This window comes from Perca fluviatilis, chromosome 6 (genome assembly GCF_010015445.1).
Source record: "Perca fluviatilis chromosome 6, GENO_Pfluv_1.0, whole genome shotgun sequence".
NCBI classification, from domain to species: domain Eukaryota; kingdom Metazoa; phylum Chordata; class Actinopteri; order Perciformes; family Percidae; genus Perca; species Perca fluviatilis.
Window position 1 is genome coordinate 5,715,522 of NC_053117.1, and position 16,243 is coordinate 5,731,764.

At 41.2% G+C, this 16,243-nt stretch overlaps 1 protein-coding gene across 10 annotated transcripts in view; it reads left to right on the forward strand.

The window, feature by feature from the left end:
* arvcfb (ARVCF delta catenin family member b) overlaps positions 1 to 16,243 on the forward strand; it is a 293,798-nt gene that overhangs the window by 47,247 nt on the left and 230,308 nt on the right. Inside the window, exon 2 of one of the 10 annotated variants that reach the window (XM_039802588.1) lies at positions 15,923 to 16,024. The exons of the other annotated variants lie outside the window; for them this stretch is intronic. The gene's annotated coding sequence lies outside the window, so the exon portion shown is untranslated. The remainder of the gene's footprint in view (positions 1 to 15,922; positions 16,025 to 16,243) is intronic. 10 annotated transcript variants of the gene reach the window in all.

Genomic DNA, 16,243 nt, shown 5'->3' on the forward strand with positions numbered 1-16,243 from the left:
AAACAGACAGCCCATTTTTCAGAGTTTGAATCTGTCTGTGTTATGTCCCGAGATCAGCCCTCCCTGTACCTAGCAGCAGGAGCAGCGCCGCGTCAGACACGCTTCTGGTGTGTAGGACACAGAAAAATCCACGCAGCCGCCACGCAGCTGAGACGCAACAGAAACGCCACGCTCGCGAGACGCGTCCAGTGTGTAATCGGCCTAAGATGTACACTGCAATATACTCAATATTGTTGCCTTATGTCTGAAGTTGACATGTTAGATAACCGTTGAGATGTGAGATTTCCCATATAAGAGGGCTACTTGGACACCCTAAAAACATCTCTCTTCACTAAAAGAATGGCACTTAATGTACATGATCTGTTTTTCTTAAAAACAAAAAGGCCATGCACCAATGGACTGTTTCAGAATTGAATCTTAACATTTAAAAATAACATGGGCTCATTCACCAATATCTTTTTAATGTTTTTTTTCTTAAATTTGTTCTTAAGAAAGTTCCTAAGAAAAGTCTGTCTGATTCATGACGTGTTCTTTACTCTTAGAGAAATGTAAAAAAGGAGGTGGTAAAGACGGTGGAGGCCTCAACTTCAAAAGAAAGGAAAAACTTTAGTAACTCTGAAGTGGAGGTACTGCTGCAAGAAGTTAGCGAAAAACGAGACCTCGTATTTAGTCAGCGTCAGCAGTAGATACAAAGCAGCAAATAAAACCGATGCATGGAATGCAGTTACTCATGCACTGAACGCTGTATCCGGAGAACAGCGCAAAACTGATTAAGTAAAAAAGAAATGGGTTGGGCTGAAATCCGAGGCAATTTTTTTTTTATTTATTTCAAAACATAGAAGACAGATGCTGGCCACTGGAGGGGGGCGGGGGCTGGCCCAGAGCAATCTGAGCTGGAACAGCGCATCGGGGCTTTAATTGGACAGATAGCCCTCTCGGGTGTGCCATTGGCTGAGAATTTAGATACAGACCTGGGCCCCGTGTTGGCGGTTTCATCTCCTTGGCCATCTCCTCCAGAATTGTAAGGTACACAATGGCAATTCAAGGTGCTTTACAAATGAGCAGAAGTCTAAGTGTAGTGTGTATTTATTAAACAAACATTATAGTACAGGAAGAGTTCTATTCTATCTTTATATTTTCATGACTATTTTACATTGTATATTGATCAGATCTATGAAACATATTGAATTATGTACTTAACAAGAAAGTGTGAAATAACTGAAAACATGTCTTATATTTTAGATTCTTCAAAGTAGCCACCCTTTGCTTTTTTGATAGCGCTGCAAACCCTTGGTGTTCTGTCAATGAGCTTCATGAGGTAGTCACCTGAAATGGTTTTCACTTCACAGGTGTGCTTTATCAGGGTTAATTAGTGGAATTGTTTCCCTTATTAATAAAAAAAGGAAAGGTTGGCTACTTTGAAGAATCTAAAATATAAGACAGGTTTTCAGTTATTTCACACTTTTTTGTTAAGTACATATTTCCATATGTGTTCATTCATAGTTTTGATGCCTTCAGTGAGAATCTACAATGTCAATAGTCATGAAAATAAAATGGAAACGCATTGAATGAGAAGGTGTGTCCAAACTTTTGGCCTGTACTGTAATTATGTGTAAAATAATGAAAATAATTATTTACAAAATTATAAAGGAGAGAAATATTACATTTTTAATTAGAAAGGACAAAAACGGTGTAAGAGTGCTCTTGAGTGTGCGTAGATTCTGGTCTTACCTACAAACAAATTCCAAATAAGAAAACATTGGTGGGTGCCCAGATAGCTCAGTTGGTAGAGCAGGCGCCCATATATAGAGGTTTACTCCTCGACGCAGCGGTCACGGGTTCAACTCTGCCCTGCGGCCCTTTGCTGCATGTCATTCCCCCCTCTCTCTCCCCTTTCATGTCTTCTGCTGTCCTATCAAAATAAAGGCTGAAAATGCCCCAAAAAAAATCATCTTTAAAAAAGAAAAAAAGAAAAAGAAAACATTGGTGCATGCCTGAATCGTCGTGAAAACTGCTTAAGTGGGGTTTAAGAACACATTCGTTCTTAAAGGTCCCATGACATGGTGCTCTTTGGATGCTTTTTATATAGACCTTAGTGGTCCCCTAATACTGTATCTGAAGTCTCTTTTATATAGACCTTAGTGGTCCCCTAATACTGTATCTGAAGTCTCTTTTATATAAGACCTTAATATCCCCTAATACTGTATCTGAAGTCTCTTTTATATAGACCTTAGTGGTCCCCTAATACTGTATCTGATATTTATATTGTAACCTAAGTTCCAATAGCTTGTGCAGAATTACAGCCACTAGAGCCAGTCCCACAATGAGCTTTCCTTAGGATGTGCCATTTCTGTGTCTGTAGCTATTGAGGAGGAGAGAGGGGGGGCAAGGTGGAGGGTGGGGGTGTGGCCTTTACCAACTGCCACTTTGCTCATTTGAAAGCCATGATGTCTCTCTCTCATGGGTGGGCCAAATTCTCTGGGCGTCAAAGCAGAGAAAGGGGAGGTAACCTCGCTCCTTATGAGGTCATAAGGAGAAGATTCCAGATCGGTCCATCTGAGCTTTCATTTTCTCAAACGCAGAGCAGGATACCCAGGGCTCGGTTTACACCTATCACCATTTCTAGCTACTGGGGGACCATAGGCAGGCTGGGGGAAGTCATATTGATGTTAAAAAACCTGAATAAAGTGACATTTTCATGCCTTTTTAAGAACGTTTGATGAGTGAGGCCCATTGATGTCGTAGCTATATTCAAATTCTAGCTTGCTTGGTCTTCAATAAGACCTCTAAAATCCACTGACATTACCAGTGTTAGTGTGTTTTTTCCACGAAAAATAATGAAAGCATCACATCCCAAACATTCCCTGAAAACCACATCTTGATCAGCTTTGACATGGTAATGATAATTTTCAGAGATGGAGATCTTATATATTCCTTTCATCCTCTCGGGTCTTTGCTGGATCACACATCCCAGCGTGTTGGGTATGATCAGGGGGAAGACCTCTGAGTGGCTGGGAGGATTCGTACCCAGCCCCCCTCAGAGCTACACGCTCCCTAGATCTCTGAGGGTCCCTGTGGTTCAGCGGAGAAGCCGGCCGACTTAGAAATATATGAACTGTGGCCTCCTCTGGCTCTTTAAAGCTCAGTCAGTGTACACACGGACCCATTTGTTTGGGCCCGCTCTATAAAATCTATTACCAGTCCAGCGTTGTGTGTTTTCACCTTGTTTTTTATGGTTCGTGTCCTCAGCATGGGGGCAGCGAGGACAAAGATAAGACAAACACTGCCTTTCCTTGTGCTATATTGAACTTGGCATGCACAAGTACAGAATTTAAGGCTGGAGATACTAGAGCTGTGGTATGGTGGGGGGTTGAGAGTATATTCCACAAGCATAAAAAAAGTATGTGAACACATGTCACATGCCTCACATTCCAAGAGAGCAAAATATGTTTTACTACACTGAGAAATCCTCCTTAATTTTTCATGCAAAAGGAGCTACGTTTGATGACTCTGCGACATTAGCAAGATAAGCTGGCTAATTAGTGTTAAACACCTAAGCTCCAAAAATTAGCGCCTCTCTATTTCTTCCAGCTGTAATGCTGCTGCTGTTGCAGCAGCAGAAGAAGAAATCAGCAGTCTCTCTGCCAGTGTGTTGGAATGTTTTCACACCCATAGAGGGCAGCTGTGCTCTCCACAATCTCTCCTCTCTTAAAGAGTAACATACACATACACACACACACAGATATAACGAGTTATAGAGGGTGTGTGTGTGTGTGTGTGTGTGTGTGTGTGTGTGTGTGTGTGTGTGTGTGTGTATATGTGTATATGTGTGTGTGTGTGTATATGTGTGTAAAAGTCAGGCATCTGCCAGAGACAATACACACGCTTGTTTTGATGCTGAGCTCTCTTAAACTTACTTTCTGTCTCCCTCTATCTGAATCTCTTTCACTTAAAAGCTTTTTAAAAGCCATCAACGTAGCTGGGCTCGCAATGCAGAAGAGCAACCATTGATTACCAGTGCCTTAACCCTTGTGTTGTCCTTCGGGTCCCAGTGACCCGAAGGACAACACAAGGAGTACTTCCGTTTACTTTGTTGAGAATTGCTCTCTAAACCCTGTTTCTTGTAAAGTAAGTAAGTAAAGTTTATTTCTAGAACACATTTAAACACAGTTTAAGCTGACCAAAATGCTGTACAAACAAGAACTAAGGTGCTGTATTAACCCTTGTTTAGAGAGCAATTCTCAACAAAGTAAACGGAAGTACATAATCCTTGTGTTGCCCTTCGGGTCACTGGGACCCGAAGGACAACACAAGGGTTAAGTGACTCGGGTAATGAATCATAACAACAGTGAATGGTCGGTCCCTGACACCGAGGCTTTCAGTGCAGGCTGAAAAAAGATGTAGTAGCTTGTTGCAGAGCGTGGCTACAGTTGAGCTGTTGTTTTCTGGCAATACAGTCTGTTCAGGAAAAAGACTCTTGTAGATGTAATATGTTTTTGTTAAGGAGACGAGGCGGACAAAGAGAGAGACAGAGCGAGAGCTGGCATGAAATCAGCTCTCTGTAACTGTAGTCTGGGTCCTTGCACACACTGGACTGTAATAAACCAAACAGTATCACATTAACACTCAAGGTCTGCCATTAATGAGCCCAGCTTTGGCCAGCAGACGATATCACACACACACACACACACACACACACACACACACACACACACACACACACACACACACACACACACACACACACACACACACACACACACACTTGCACGTGTGCACACGCACATAAGTGCCCACTGTCTCTCCACTGACTGTTTAATTCTGTGGACGATAATTATAACCGTTATCTGTTGCCTCTGAAAAATTATTGAGCTTGTCAGCACCCATTAATTTACTCTGTATGATAAATTAAGTGCGTTTTATACCCCTCTTGTTGGAGTAAATGGGAGGCAGTTTTTTCCAGAGGCTAAGTCTGCTTTACTGTACTGTACGTCACACATGACAGACTTTTGTTCTGCTTCCCCGTTGTTTAAAAGCCTGGAGAAAATGAGTCGGAGATAAATTAGCCACAGTAGAATGTGTGTGCAGCTCCAAACTGGAATGAGGATGTGTCATCTAAGCTGAGCGTCGGAGATGTGGGTTTACATGCAAATACAGAACCTATTCACTTCCTATAGTTAACCATACACCTATAGCACAAGAAACTTCACATATGATTTATGATTTATGTCCTGGAAATTGTAAACTGTGGTAGCCTCATTTTGCCATTTGTTGTTGTTGTCCAAAACCTCAGCTGCAGGAAGCATTCATCAGCAACCAATCTCATGCTGCCGCCGCTATATGTCCCGCCTGTTGCTGCAACATGATTTGTACTGGAGCTAAAGGAATCATGTACCTCAAATAAGCCAGGGAACAGCAGCAGAACTATGTGGCTACCAGCAGGGTAGAAAGAAACATGATTTATAGGCTCCTGTTTTGTATTGTACTCGGGCACCACATTGTGCATCCACATCCGTCTCTGAGAATAGCTGTCAATCAAAAGGCTAATGCTCACTTCCTGTAAATGCTGAGTGTCTCGGGTGGCGAGGGGACAACAAAAGTGACCTTTTTGAACCTCAAAAGTGTGCGTATTGTTTCACAACTCAACATTTATGTCTGTTTACTTGCTGTGACACCTGCTTTAGGGAGGACAGACGTCCAACGGAAGCCAAGGCGGCCACTGAGCTTATAGGAATCCAGAGACTTGCACAGTGACATTTTGGCAGGAGAAAGACTGTAAGTGTAAGACGTCGAGTGAGATCGCTTTAATAACTCGTGTCATTCTCCCAACTGTGTGGGTCTCATCTCATTGTAGAAAATAGTGGTGTATAGAGCTCAACAGTGACCACCGTCTTTTTGAACGGCTCAGTGATCCCCCATTAAGTTCAGCTCCATCGACCTTTCAGAAAATGCTTATATTAAAAGTTTTAAGACTGACCATGACCATAAAACCTCGGCACAAAAAAACATTTTGAAAACGTAAGAAAAGGCAAAGGATCAATAGTGTGTACCTAGCCATGGTAGAGTTCAGTGGTAGCAGCTCACGTTTCTATGGCAACAGCGGGCTCCATCAATCAGAGACGTCTCTTTTATACTTAAGATTGGGTAGTGTACTTCTTCATGACATCGAGATTAAAATGTTTTTTTTTTTTTTTTTTTTTTTAAACAATGTTGATTTCATACACACTTGTCTTCTAAAGGGGCATGAACAATCATTTCACAATCTCGTAACTCGTGGTCTACCTTGGTTATGGCTAAAAATCAAAGTCCTTTTACAGAATGGAATGGGATTTTGGAACCACACTGTTGAGCTCTATTTGCTTATTGCAGATATGTCCGTCAATAATTAACAAGAAACCACAGTACAGAATTGCCAAAGATATATTCTACCTCTGTGTTTACAGTTTTTTTCGATTGCTAAACGACAGTGGGAACAACTGGAGTCACACGTGCAAAACGCTAACTACAGTCTGCACAGCAGCAGTTCATGTGGACCAAACTCTAGTTCGTTTTTCATTGCTTGAACACAGTTTTCAGAACTCGACACACTTATCCCATGACTTTAACCACAACGTGCACAACACTGTAGATTTACAGCACTTTGTTCAAATGCTAACACACTGCTGTCAAAACTGTTAACCACACATTCAAAACAGAATAGATTTCAGTCTGGTGCCTATCAAACACTGCTGATTGCAATTGTAGCTGACAACCTAAGCAAGTGTCTTGTTTTAGACTAGTTAGTGAACATATATGGTATTTATACAGAGAAAGCTCAGAAAGCCTTTTTTTTTGTTTTACAAACACCAAATAAGAATGAAACAATTATACACTGTACCGTTTGAGAGAAACCGGTAAAAGAGTAAAGATACCAATATGTCCAGGTAAGATGTCTGAGGTTATGTACACAGCTATAAAAAAAAAGTGAAAAACACTATATCTTTACAATAGTAAACTGCGTTCTTACTGTTTTTCAGAAAGTAATGGAGGTGAAAGCAATAGAAACACCACATTCATTTGTATTTAGAGGTGATGCACACATCCAATGTGATGAAGAAAACTTGCCACATGATGCTGGAGAGAGGCAGGATTTGTCACACCATTCTTTGTTACTGTTATTTACCTTTAGTTTTTTCCCCAAGTAATTCTATAAATTACTAGAGACAAAATACTATATTGAAGAAAACTGCTGATTTTCATTCCTTCTTGTTTACCTTGTGTAAAAATTGGTATGTTATACAATCTATATTTTTTCCTTAAACTGTTGAGTAGTGTCAAGTCACTCAAATTGTTCAAACTGTAAAAATGAGAAAGTTTGTAATTTGTGTATTGGTGTTTGACGCTAGTGTGTTTACCCTCAGTGTGTTCTGAGTGACAGTGTGTGTTATCTCAGTGAGGCTTGTGCATAGTGTTTGGCTGCACTGAGCCTGTTTTGAGACGTGTGTTAAGAGTTGTGTTGCTTTGAATGAGTTTTGCAGGTGATGTGAACAGTTAAGCTCAGGTGACTGTTGGTAGTGCAGACTGTAGTTTGAGTTTTGCACATGTGACTCCAGTTGTGCCCACTGTCGTTTAGCAATTGGAAAAAACTGTAATGCATGCCTGCAAACCAAGTTTCTTTCGGGATGATAATAATACAGTTGAAACGGAGATACAATAATCTAGAAACACTTTATCCACCAGTGAGCATTGCCAAGTATGTTTTTTCAACTGGATAACATCCTGCCAAGTATTCTTACTAAGTAAAAAAAAAACACTCATCTTATATTACACCAAGAAGTTTGGTCATTAATGTGAGCATCCAAGTGGATTATAAAAGTGGATGGTGCAACATATCTGCTACAATTTAGGGTCAAAGTTCACCAAAGTTTAACTAGATGTTGAAAAATGTGTGTGGTTTACTTTGCCCTTGCGAGCAAAGTCAGTAACCATGTTGGAATGAATGGATTTTCCCCTAAACTGTCACCATTTTAAATGCTGGTGTGGCCTGACCATAACTCCATAATTTGTGCAGTCAGCTTCTAGCACCATAGCTGCTGGATTTTTTTTACATCTCCTTCTTGTCCTTCTCTCCTTTTCCTCCACCATTGGTTCCTTTCTATCATTCTCTTCTACTATTCCTGTTTCCGCTCCCTTCCCACCTTCTCTCATTTTGGATCCCCTCTTCTGGCAGCCTGCAAAAACCATTTAAATGGGATGTAGCTTGTGTTGCTGGCGACACGAATAAGAAGTGAAAGATATGACGGTCTCTCTCTGCCTGAAAACAGAGAAGAGTGTTGCATCCTTGTTGTAAGGGAGATGTACAGATGAACAGAATAAACAGGTCTTTGTGTGGGTGGGGTCCTTTATCCAAACTCGTGAGGCTCATTATCTGAGCAATGTGCTATGCTTTCCGAAAAAAGGTTTGACAGCCACTGCGAGACATCATCTACCATACGTTACTCTACAGTTTGGTCTGCTTTGCTATCCGGCAAAGGAAGGCATTGTTAAAAGACTAAGACTTCACAGCTCACTTTGAGCCGTTCGGCCCATTTTCTGTCTACCTCTGCCATCTTTCTGTTCCTGCGCTCTTAATGTCTTCTCTTTGTGCTTCCATCTCGACAGCGTTCGGCCAGTGCTCTGCCATAAAGACTAATAAAACCAAAAAACACATTATTATATCATTTGAAGAGCAGAGCAGCCTTTGTCAGTTTATCCACCTGCTGCAGCGCAGAGCTGATATGATTTGGCACAATGTGGTTTGTTTACATTTTATGTAATAGTTTGGGCTATTTATGCAGCTTCAACTTTGGAAACTGCCACTCTGAATACCAATCTCCTCTGTAGCTTTGCAGCGCCGCTGCCTCTGCACGGGTATTTACCGCTCCTGGATGGCTCCCTGACTCAGATATATGGCTGAAGGCTTAAATAGATGTCAGAAAGGTCTGCCCTTGCACTTTCTATTGGGAGAATTCAATACGTTGTAACTTTGTTGGGTCTGAAAGGAGAGGTGAGGTGAAGTGGGGCCGAGGGTTTAAATTGACCGAAATGCACTGAATGTGCAAAATATTTGGGACATGATATTGAGTTGCAGCCTCTTTTGTGCAATTTAAAAATCTAACTCGTCTGCTTCTCTTTTGTGGCAAGTATAGATTTTGCAAGGGAAGTCAATAGGTAATAATGGCTCTTACCTGAATTTACCTCACCTTTTGTACAATTATTTTGTCCATTTCTATATTTGACTCTGGACACCTGAAAGACTGCTGGGTCCAGGTGTTGAAATTCCAATCAGCAGGGGTGACATGGCAATTAAATATTGAATCTTAAACGTAGCAAGCCAGACAGACTGGGATCAAAGGTGTGGTGTGTGTGTGTGTGTTGTGTGTGTGTTGTGTGTGTGTTTTGTGTTGTGTGTGTGTGTGTGTAAACTTGGGGACAATACAGTTTAGATTTTTTGAGGGCCACAGATAGTGGGTTGGGGAAGTGATTCCGTGGAGCATTAAGTCCGACTGAATAGGCCTTCACTCTGTCATAGCACACCGGGCTCCAGTTTTCATAACAGCATTGAATCACCATTTCCATTTCTCTAATTCTTTCCATCTTTTGTTGTAGGCAGTGGACATGGCAACTATTTTGTGTGTGTGTGTGTGTGTGTGTGTGTGTGTGTGTGTGTGTGTGTGTGTGTGTGTGTGTGTGTGTGTGTGTGTGTGTGTGTGTGTGTGTGTGTGTGTGTGTGTGTGTGTGTGTGTGTGTGTGTGTGTGTGTGTGTGTGTGTGTGTGTGTGTTAAATGCAAACCCTAACTGGACGTTTCATTTAGTTGGTGTTGGATTGATTAGTAAAAGCATTATTTTTCAGATTGCCAATGATGCATTTTGTGTTTGTATCATGTGTTGGGATTTGTGTGAGGCCCCAGAGTCAGGAAATGATGCATCAGGAACTATGTTCATTTAAGAACAGTAAAATGAAATTAGTGTTTTGAGGATTTTCTGCAACAGCAGCAATAAATTTCTTATTAATCTTTGCGCCCAAGATGAATGAATATTTTATATCTGAGGATAGAGCAGGAGACAATAGGTCATAAAGTCAATTGTAGACAAACCTGTATTAAATCTGCTCTATAGTTTGAAGATTGGATCCGCAGAGTCATTTTTTACACCAGAGGGAATCACAGCAGAAACTTTTTCACTTCAAAATCATCGAATTCAGCCTTTGAGGCACTTTTACTAGTTTCTATTATGCCTTGGCTGAATTATTTTTTTTGAGGAAAATCAATTCTATCAAGGTGAGCTTTGAAAGACGTGCTTTAGTATTAACATTCATAAGAATATCAATCAGTCAGCCACTGTGAGTGGGTGGAAAGCCGAGGGAACAAAAGTTCAGATGGTTTTTCTGTCTCCCCGGATGGGCTTTAATTCTGGTTGTTTCTCCTCACGGAAATCCTGTAAGACCCCCTCCAACCCGACTCCCCCACCCTCACTATCCCTTGATCCCATTAGCAATGAACCCATGGGACCTCAGATCAACCATGCAAGGGCATTGAGTCATTGACAAAAGACACTGGCTAAAGTGTTTTTTTCTTGGCAGCCAAGGCCCAGTAGCCTTTAGATAACTTATGGTATGATGTTCTAGAAAAAAATGCAAACTTAATTTATAGTCCAACAATTTTGGAAATACGATTATTCGCTCTCTTGCCTAGAGTTATCACTCTCTTGTCAGTGTGCTAAATATTACCTAAGCTAGAGTCAGGAGAGTGTTCGCTTAGCTTAGCTAAAACACTAGAAAAAGGTGAAAACAGCTAGCAGCCTGTACAATTTGACACTTCAGTTTTTGTACGAATATAACAAACAATATATAATGTGTTTATATAATAGTGAGCGTAGTTTGTTACTGTTAACAAAGTCCAGCTTACTGTTTCCCCCTGTTTGCAATCTTAATGTCTAGCTAAGCTTACAGTCTTCTGGCTCTAGCTTCATATTTAGCATACAGCCATAAGAGTAGCAACAATCTTCTCTAATTCTTGGCAAGAAAGCAAATGCACACATTTTCCCAAAATGTGGGATTCATTGTTTTAATTCTGACATATCATTCGAATGGTAAAAGCAGAATTTAAGTTACCTGGCCAAGTTTAGGTTGAGCTAAAAAATGAAAGGTGATAAGTATCAATTTAGTATCACAGAAAATGAACAAGGTTCTTTCACATCATTTACAAATTGTAGCATGGATTTAGTCATTAGCCCTCTAACACTGTGCATGAGGGAACATGAGCCTTCTGGACAGAATCACATCTGTTAACTCCCTCCCTCCTGTCTGTGTGTGTGTTTGTGTGTGTATGTGTGTGTGTGTGTGTGTGTGTGAGGAGTACCGGCATTGATAAAGAAGCCAGATCTCCCTGCAAATGATTTCCATGTTACGTCATCTGTCAGTATCAATTAACCTCCAGCCGCTAAGTCTGAAGGAGTCTGAGGCCAAGCTCTGCTGAAGCCAAGACCTGCAGACAGTGAGGACAATCAGGGGAAGAGTTGCTGAAAGGCCAGAAAAGTAGACACACTGCAGGTTTGAATCTTGTGTCATATGGGAAAATCAATGCAGTGAAGGTGGAAGATAAAAGGCGCGACCACTTCTGTCCAGTAATCGGTTTAAGTAATTTGTGTCTTTTATTTGGCCTGTAAATTCACACAGTTTAAAAATGGCCACTGATTGTGTTTTTAGCTATACAGGGTCTCCACTACCACCACCACCACCACTTGGTACCTGTGTTCCTATGGTAACACAGAGCATACTCCCTGGCAGTTCAAAATGGCGTTGATCTTTTAGCTCTGTCACTGATGTGATTTTGCAGTGGAACCACTGCCGATGGATCTCGGAAATTTCTAAACAATAAGTGTTTCTCAGCCACAGCTATGAAACTAATAAAAACAGACACTTCTTCCACAGGATGTGCAGCGGAAAGAAATTAAGTCAATTGATAGGAATGTTGTTGTTGGGTGTGAATGCTAATCATAATTACAATACATCTTTATCAATCTCGGAATTTTTTAAGGCTTAGACACACTGATAATTTTGTACTCTGTTATCACCAGTGATCACCAATAGGCCAATTTCCCAAAAAAGTGCCCCCATGCAGCCAGCCAAATTGCACAGCCAGGGCCCATATGATCCTGCCTGCCCTCCATCTTCCCCTCCTCCCATATTATCTTCACCCCAGCCTCTGCTCCCAGCGGGTGATCAGACACGTGCAGCATGTTCGGGGCCAGGGGTTGCACTTTGCCAATGTACTTAACTCACTGTCAGTACAGGAATTTGTGAAATGGCTGCAACTAATGATTATTTTCATTTTCTGCTGATTATTTTCTCGATGTCCCCTTACCCGGCTAGCGGCATCGAGCGACACCACAGGCTGAGCTGCTGGTCTCCGTAGCAGGCGAAGCTTGCGTAGCGTGTCGATTATTCCGTCTGTAATGAAGTTTCCTGCATACTCTCCGATCTGTACCAATGTACTCCGGTGGTACACATGTGCGGTAGTTTGAATGCACATCATTGTTGTAAAAGTTTACTGCTGGAAAGAGAGAGCTGTAGCTTAGCTCCAAGATGGCTGACACTGGACTCTCATTGGGTTGTGACAGTCCCACTCCCTATGGGCAGGTTGAAAACATGCGGAACTAGCTGGCTGTAGTCCATAGCCTCTGGGCAAAAATGCCTCCGATTAACGATTTTTGCGCCATCAGAGGCTTTTTTTCCAGACCCACAATACAGAGAAATCTAGTCTCAGGGGAACATGAGGGAGGGAAGCACGGTCATTTGAAAATACTACCAGGTTTCTACTGATGCTAATCGGTGAAGTATCCCTTAAGCTTTCACAAATACACTCTACATTAGAACAAAGTCTAGGTTTTCTGTCAGACCGGCAGGGGCTGCCTGGATGTTTCTGCCTGGTCGCTTTCCAGGTGAGGACTGTAACCGAGGATCTGGCTTGGGAGTGGAGGCTGTGTGTGTGTGTGTGTGGGGGGGGTTGGCTGCTGAAGCTGGAGGAGCAGGAGGGGCAGGCCGGCCGACTTCCACGACCCCTCCGAGCTCCATCTGGACCGTGGGGGGGCTGTCATTTAGGAGTGCAGGGCCTGAGCGGAGGAGCAAATTGCTTTTTAATCGATCATATTCCCAGTAATGGCCACTCCCAGCAGCCACTTGCCTACTTTTCATTCTATTTATGGAAGCTGCCTCTGATTTCTGTATGTGTGCTCTGTGAGGGAGGGAGGGACAGAAGGAAAAAAAAAAACAGTAGGGGTGAGTTTTGTTGACCACCTCAAGTCAGTAAAATCCACAATCATGTTTTCCACTCTTCTCTTCAAGTCTAGCCTTGTGTGGGGATGTATTTTTGCTCATTAAAAACCGAGTACTACAAGGACCCTGCACAACTCATGTGGTTCTAGATGATATGAAGGCTGATAGCATGCTGGTCCTTTGTATCTGCACAAGGCAGTGATTTCAGGGCAATGAGACATGAGCATCAGACACTGCTCTATTTTAACAACAAAAAGAAAACCCTCCCCACCATTAAAAAATCACAGAGCTGCAGTCAAACATGTCATGTGCTTTTATAGAAGCCCATCAATGCTGTAATGTGATCGTTTTCCCAGCTCCAGTTTCTTGCATCTATTTTCAGTCCGATACCCAGTGTTGAGTCTCCCACTAACAGGCGCTACTGTGAAGCGTGTATGGGTAATAAATTATGACTCAGCCCAATGCTGCTGCTGATTGTTGGATCCATTTTCTAAGATGCTGTTGTTTCTAACTAATCTGCCCCCCGGGGCTCTTGAGAAGGAAGTTTAAGTCTGTATTTCCTTGCTCTGTAGTACAATTTATTTTGTTCTTTTCATAAAGCATTGAATCGCCCCTTTGTAAAAAAAAAAAAAAGGTTCCAGCTGTAATGGTGTCACATAAAGGATCCTGCAGAATGAGCACTGCCATTGAATGAGGCCGTCGCTTGCAAGCACTCCTGTCAGTTTTCCTTGGCAGGCCTCACAGGAATTGTAAATGTCTTAACATTTTCAACAAGACAGGTTTTTTTTTTTTTTTTTACTTTGCGCTGAAAAACAATATATTTTGGTATGCTTTTCTTTCTCTGCAGTGCACCAGAAAATGTATGACTATTTAATAGAAGGTATAAGGACAGGCTTAAATGAAAGGATAGCACATTTATGAAATCTTTTTATTTGGAACCTTATCTGTTTTGTTTTTCTTCAGATAAAAATGCACTGCAACTAAGGAAAAAATAGTCAAAATGAAAAAAAAACAACTGCACACTAGAGAAAAGACTAGAGAAGATTAAAAAAAAAGATTAGAAATGTTTTGCTGCAAATTAAAAATAAAAAAATACTTGAGTATCACCATTGCTTTATATGTGTCATCATATTTTTAAAGATTGGTGAGGATTTGTATTTGGTATAGTTCCAGTGCGTTGAGCACTCAAGGATACTGTGGTATTTCACTTCATTGTTGTGGATGTCCCAAAAAAAAAAAAAAAGAAAGAGAGAAGAAAAAAAAAAGAAAAAGAGAGAGAGAGAGAGAGAGAGAGAGAGAGAGAGAGAGAGAGAGAGAGAGAGAGAGAGAGAGAGAGAGAGAGAGAGAGAGAGAGAGAAAAAAAAAAAAAAAAAAAAAAAAAAAAAAAAAAAAAAAAAAAAAAAAAAAAAAAAAAAAAAAAAAAAAAAAAAAAAAAAAAAAAAAAGAGAGAGAGAGAGAGAGAGAGAGAGAGATCCTGCATTCTCTCTGATAGTATCTTGTCTGGGTTCGCCCCCCTGACCAATCAAGACATGAGGAGCCTCAGCCTCCCATGTTGCTGTCTGGCTCTGCTGCTGTCCTCCATGTAACCACTCATAGCTTTTGATCCAGGCAGTTCTCTTTTATTTACTACTCATCCTCCCATGCTGGGTGTGTATTCTACAATGTTCCCCGGCATCTTTTCCTCTTTAGACTAGTGGCAGACTGTTATACAGATACAGTCTGTGTTGCCTTAAAGCACCAAAAACTACAGTTGCCACTGTAACCGTGTTTGGAGCTTTATTATTAGTTTGTTTTTTATTTATTATATGTAACATGTCGGGCCAGAGAACGTGTGTGGAAAGGGCTTTACTTAGCAGCTTCAGGATGTCTGTAAAATGTGCAGTGAAACCTTCTTACCTTGCTTTAAGCAAATAGGAAAGCAATGATCTGGCTCAACTGAATTAAAGTTTTAAGTTACTGCAAATTTATTCCAATTGTGGGGGGGAAAAAGGATCCGAATGGTCATGGAACTTTCTCAAACCACACCTGCAGCATAAGCCACTCCTCCACAGGTCGTCTTTATGCTCAGTATATTCTGAACACACGGACTTAAATGCACTGTTCTGTCCAAGCTCACTCATTGGCTGGAGTGAAGCTGTCTCCAGCTTAATTGTTGGTTGTAATTCCTATTACAGTTTGCTCATTGGCTCCTGAGCATAAAAGAGCCTGATTTGGGTGGGGTATCTCTTTTAAAATTAGGTGCTGCAGCAAAAGGTAGCGCATTCTAAGATGATGAATATAATGATGATCTATTATGCCCAATGCAGGTCTTTCTGCAGAACCCTCTTTCTTAATATCTCACTGTCTCTTTAAAGTCTCTTTTCTGTGCCATTGATTAGTGTTTATCCCATTGATGTGTAGTGCAATAGTAGGACTTAATGAATCAAAACCATCACACAATCATGTTGGGCAGAGTTGTATTGGTGTGTTGCATTGTTGTATTGATCCTACCTTGTATATTTTAATTGAGAAGAAAACCACCACACTTATAATAGAATTTAATTGGGTAGATCTTTCAGCTTTCATTGTCCATGCAGTAGTTTCCTTGGTGTTGTTTGTAGGTAATAGGTCTTGTTATATTCTCCACAGGGATTTTGGACTGCACACCAAATAGCAGAAAACTTACTTCTTCAGAGCAAAGGAAGTGACTACAATTGGACCACCTTTACAAGAAAGGGTCTTTGCCATTATGTAAATATACCTATATGCTTGGTTACGTTAGAACAGGTGTCTTCCTCTGTTCAAAGGAAAAGTTTGACATTTTGGGAAATATGCTAATTTGCTTTCTTGTCAAGAGTTGGTTGAGAAGATTACCGTAGTTGAGCACAAATACTTGAAAGGGGAAAACACCTAGCCTGGCTCCGTCCAAAGGTAACAAAGTCCATATACCAGCACCTCTGAAGCTCACTA